General features: G+C 42.5%; 1 non-coding gene across 1 annotated transcript; it reads right to left on the bottom strand.

Moving 5' to 3' along the window:
* Nucleotides 1-4,927: 4,927 nt before the first annotated feature.
* LOC111724523 lies at nucleotides 4,928-5,091 on the bottom strand. The gene has a single exon (XR_002772813.1). It is a non-coding gene; the product is annotated as a U1 spliceosomal RNA (small nuclear RNA).
* Between the last annotated feature and the right edge of the window lie 485 nt (nucleotides 5,092-5,576).

Raw genomic sequence — 5,576 nt, 5'->3', positions numbered from 1 at the left:
ATAAAAATAAAAATTGTTTCTAAGTTGTGAGAATAGTTTTTCCTTCTGAGAGTTGATAACTATCCAAAATTATGTTTTCTGGGTTTTTCTCTATATTTAGAAAATTTTTATTCATTTAATTCATTGGGAATTTGCTAACTGCTCTCATATGAAGGTGAAAATAGATATTTTCTAGGCCATTATCTTTATACTATGTATTGATAAACTATTCCCCACTAAGTTGAACTTTTTATTTTATTTATTTATTTATTTGAGATAGAGTCTCACTATGTCACCCTCGGTAGAGTGCTGTGGTGTCACAGCTCACAGCAACCTTAAACTCTTGGGCTTAAATGATTCTCTTGCCTCATCCTCCCAAGTAGCACCACAAGTGCCTGACACAATGCCCAGCTATTTTTTTGTTGTTGTTACAGTTGTCATTATTTTTTTAGCTGGTCCAAGCCGAGTTTGAACCCACAGCCTTGGTGTATGTGGCCGGCACCCTACCCACTGAGCTATGGGTGCTATCTAAGTTGAACTTCTTAAATACATATATTTTTGAGACAGGGTCTCACTCTATTGCCTGAGCTATAGTGCAGGGTCATCATCATAGCTCACAACAACCTCAAACTCCTGGACTGAAGTGATCCTCCTGCCCCAGCCTCCTGAGTAGCTGGGACTACAGATGCACACCACCACACTCAGCTAACTTTTCTATGTTCTTTTTAAAGATGGGATCTTCTGTATTGTTCAGGCTGGTTTCAAACTCCTGACCTCAAAGGATCTTCCTGCCTTGACCTCCCAAAGTGCTAGGATTACAGGAGTAAACCACCACACCCAACCTAAGTTGAACTCTGAAATTTTTTTTTAAGTTTAATTCACCTATGTAACACCCACTCTTAAGTTTGGATGTTAATAATGCCCATATCACAAAATGAGGATGAAAGTCAGGTTACGTGGGGTAAGCATAGCATCGGTCACAGTTTAAGTTTTGGCACATAGTGAGTCCTCAACAAGCGATAATTCCATTTCCTTCCGACCACCTCTATAGACACTTTCCCCACACACTTCCTTTGTCCCACACACATACACTCTCTCAGATACTGAAACTATGGAAGGAAAAACTTTCTAAAAAGACAGGTTGATTCTGGAGGTCAGATGTGCAGCCAGAAGTTAGATGACCTCCAATCAGCATGTTTAGAGAGAGATTCTATTTCTTTCCTGAAGTCCTGGATGGATAACTTCCAAATGCCAGTTTTGAAACTAATATCAATGCATGGTGACACTTTCTGTGTTTCTCAGTAAAAACCAGAAAAATAAAGACAAAAGAGTAAGTTTTTATAAAGCCATTTTAACTAACTGTTCTTTATTTGGAGACTATTGTCTTCCTATTTTTTTTAAGCATTAAAATTTCTGGCTCAGCGCCTGTGGCTCAAGTGGCTAAGGCGCCAGCCACATACACCTGAGGTAGCGGGTTCAAATCCAGCCCAGGCCCAATAAATAACAATGACGACTGCAACCAAAAAATAGCCAGGCGTTGTGGTGGGCGCCAGTAGTCCCAGCTACTTGGGAGGCGGAGGCAGGAAAATCGCTTGAACCCAGGAATTGGAGGTTGCTGTGAGCTGTGATGCCATGGCATTCTACCCAGGGTGACAGCTTGAGGCTCTGTCTCAAAAAAATTTTTTTCCTTTGTTTTTGTTAAGCGATGAAGAGATCAGGTGATAGTTGTTATCCTGAAATGTCTACACTTGGCATCATCCTTGACTGCTTAAAATTTTGCTGCTTCGCAAAACCCTGCTTCACAAAAATCTCTCTCACAACAAGATCAATTCTGAAGTTCACTGCAACATCACAAGAATAGGATTCAATGATTGTGATCAACATTTTTTCCCATTTTTCAGAGCACTGTGCACTATGCATAGTAGGCGATCCATTACTTTTGTGGGTTAACTGAACGAATGGTGTTGTAGGGCAACACCTGGCAGTTTGTTTGCCATTGGCCAGAAAGAAACTCAGGAAGGAAAAGCCAAACTTGATTGAACTGAGAACTGTAGACCAGGCATTTACCTCTGAGTATTGTGGATACATTCGAGCGCTCCTCTCGCCCAGCCGTCAGCACCTCGGACAGCTCAGCCGCAATTACCCTGGTCTCTGAGGAACCCTAACTAAACACAGACAAAGGCATTTTTACATTATCTTTTCCTTATTATTTAAACAAGCGCCTCCTGTTCATACATAAGCCTTCCTCCTTGCGCCCTTAAACCTCCCTCTCAGATTGCTTGCCTCGCAGTTTGCAATTCCCTAGCAAAACGGCCAGCTCCAATCCCAGCTTCAGAAATGCCAATTTTAATTAAAAGTGCAATTTTCAAATCCGCCCAAAGCTCAGACAGGACATGGCACACTTGCTGCCCCATGATCTTTCTGCCTGCTTTGTTGATTAAAATGGTGCCAATCTAAGTGCTTTGTCAAATCTTCGCACAAAGGAGGAGAAATTGACATTTACACCTTTATACCGGCAAGAAAGTGATATATTAGATTCACCTCTATTGCCACAAAGGCTTGACTGTGGCTTAAGGGCAGAATTGGGCCAAAAGGTCTCCAGTGATAGCTCTGTTTCAGTGTTTCAAGCTTGGCTCTTTCACCAGCTGGTGGTGATGGTGGCGGTGATGGGAGTAACTAGGCCACCCCTCTCTTCCCAGTCGGTGCCCTTTGTACCTATGCAAGGACACTAAGCTTCCAGAGTATGGTTCTTTAATTTTAGGGAACAAAAGGACAACCCAAAAGATTCTCTCTCTTTTTTTTTTTTCTTTTTGAGACAGAGTCTCAAGCTGTCGCCCTGGGTAGAGTGCCATGACATCACAGCTCACAGCAACCTCCAACTCCTGGGCTGAAGCGAGTCTCCTGCATCAGCCTCCCAAGTAGCTGGGATCACAGGCAGCTGCCACAATGCCTGGCTATTTTTTTGGTTGCAGCCGCCATTGTTGTTTGGCGGGTCTGGGCTGGGTTCGAACCCACCACCTTAGGTGTATGTGGCCGGCGCCTTAGCCACTTCAGCCACAGGCGCCAAGCCGCAAAAGATTCTCTTAAAGTGCAAATTCATTGGCTCCACTTCTAGAAATTCTGACTCAGTAGGTTTAAAATGTGGTCCCCAAAATCTTAAGTTTAAGGTAATGTTTAGATCAGTGTTTTTCAACTTTTTTGGGGGGGGAGGGCTAGGGCTAGGTTTGAACCTAACACCTCCAGCATATGGGATTGGCACTCTACCCCTTTGAGCCACAGGCGCCACCCTCAACTTTTTTTTTTAACCTCATGGCACACTTGAACCTATAGCTCAGTGGTTCTTAACCTTCCTAATCCTGCAACCCTTTAATACAGTTCTTGTGGGTCATGACCCACAGGCTGAGAACCACTGCTACAGCTAAACTTCCATGGCACAATTAAATTACATTGATCAAAAAGAGTAAAAAAAGACAAAGAATATACTTATTGTGCTTTGAACTTCTTTTGAAAATAATGTCATTAATGATTTTTAAAATTTTTTCATGGTACACTGTCGAGAATCACTGCTTTAAATCATAATCCGATAAAATGTGTTCTAGTAATTCCCAGAAATTTGGCTACAAGGGTCTGAGCTATGGACTGGGGCAGGGGTGAAACCCTGGGCAGTGAATCTAGAAGGATGATCGTATCCAGCTTTGACATCTACATTCTGGTGTCCTTGGCCAACTGATGTCCTCTTCATGTTGTCACTTTTCTACCTTTATAACTGAAGGGTCCTGCAATAGACCACCAAGTTGATGCTATTAATGTGCAAAGATGTTCTACAAATCAAAAAGAAAAAGAGAAAGCACCTGATACAAAGATGGGTAAAGTGATACCAACGAGCGTTTCTTGGAGAAGAAAACACAATGAACAAAAATTTGAGATTGTCCATCTTACTAGTGGCCAGGTACGTGCAAATTAAAATGACAATAAGCCCTTTGGGTACTGCTTGTTTTGTTGTTTTTCTTTTTTTTTTTTTTTTTTGAGACAGAGCCTCAAGCTGTCCCCCTGGGTAGAGTGCCATGGCATTACAGCTCACAGCAACCTCCAACTCCTGGGCTCAAGCGAGTCTCTTGCCTCCGCCTCCCAAGTAGCTGGGACCACAAGCGCCCGCCACAACGCCCGGCTATTTTTTGGTTGCAGCCGTCATTGTTGTTTGGCGGGTCCAGGCTGGGGATTCGAACCCGCCACCTTAGGTGTACGTGGCTGGCGCCTTAGCCAGTTGAGCTATAGGCGCCGAGCCTGTTGTTTTTCATTTATGCTTCATTCAGTTGCTCACCATAGTGGGAAAGAGAGAAACTTGTGAATTGGTAATCACCAGTGTTGAAAGGGTGTGGAGAAAGGAGAATTCCCTATATCTCCGGTGAAGCTGTGAATGACTGCAATGTTTTGAGAAAGCGATCTGTCAGGATTTATTAAGATGGAAAAAGTGCATTCTCTCGTTCAGCAATCCGGTTTGGGGAATTTATCCTACACGAGAAATGCATCACAACGTGTGAATATAAGCAATGAAAGTTCATCGAGCATTATTCGTGGTGGCAGAAAACTGGAAATTACTTAAAAGTCTATCCACAAAGGACTAGAGTAGACTCTGCTCCATCCCAATTGAGAAATATTCTACGGTTATTGAAAAAAATCTATCAGATCTGGAACTGTTGATCTTGAATGACATCCATGATCTATTGTTCAATATAATGTGAAATGTCAAATCACAGATTAATGAGTACAATATCCCATTTTCTTGAAGAAGATAAAAAAGCTGTAGATTGTCTCTAGATGTGTGGGGATGAGCTTGGCATCATGTGTAGAAGAAAATACCCCAGACTCTTGATATTGATTTATTCCCCAAATGAGATTATCAGGGAGATGGGAAACTATAATATTTTCTTTTCTTTTTTTTTTTTAATAGGGGAAAGTATGAAAGCAGTCCCCCACTACCACAAATTATGCAGTCGAGTTTCCCACATTTGGGGAAAGCACAGGGGTCACCCCATCTAGAGTGCAATGCATAAGGCTCTCCCTGGGAAAACCACCTTTGCAATCATGGTATCTCCCCTGCCAGGTAAGTATAATATTTTCTTCATTCACTTCCACATTGTATGACTTCTTCCAAATGAATCTAGTATTACTCCTATAAGTGGACAACTATGAAACTGACTTAAGACCTAATCAGGGGATCACTTAGATCCTTCCAACTCCTACAACCTTGGGACACTCACCTCTTTCTCCTTCCCTGAATCAAGATCTATTTATGTCAAAGATTCAAAGTCACCCAGAATTAGGCTAGAGCCTCAGGGTAAAGTCCATTGTAGTGTAACACAGAGTCCATGCGGGAGGCCCCAGGACCCTGAAGTTGGATTTTGTGACCAGATTGTACCTCCTGATTCTAACCCATTCTGGGGTCTTGCAGGTGAAAAGACAAAGCAGTGCCTTATCTCGCCTCAAGTTCTCCCAGAACATCACCTGGCTCCTTTCTACGCTATGAAATTCACAGCCAGGACTACTTGGGATTCTCTGGGGACTAAGCCATACTATAACTCATGAAGACGATCTAA

The sequence above is a fragment of the Otolemur garnettii genome, unplaced genomic scaffold, assembly GCF_000181295.1.
Source record: "Otolemur garnettii isolate 467f Iridium unplaced genomic scaffold, OtoGar3 scaffold00023, whole genome shotgun sequence".
NCBI classification, from domain to species: Eukaryota; Metazoa; Chordata; class Mammalia; order Primates; family Galagidae; genus Otolemur; species Otolemur garnettii.
This window is presented reverse-complemented; position numbering and strand designations above follow the sequence as displayed.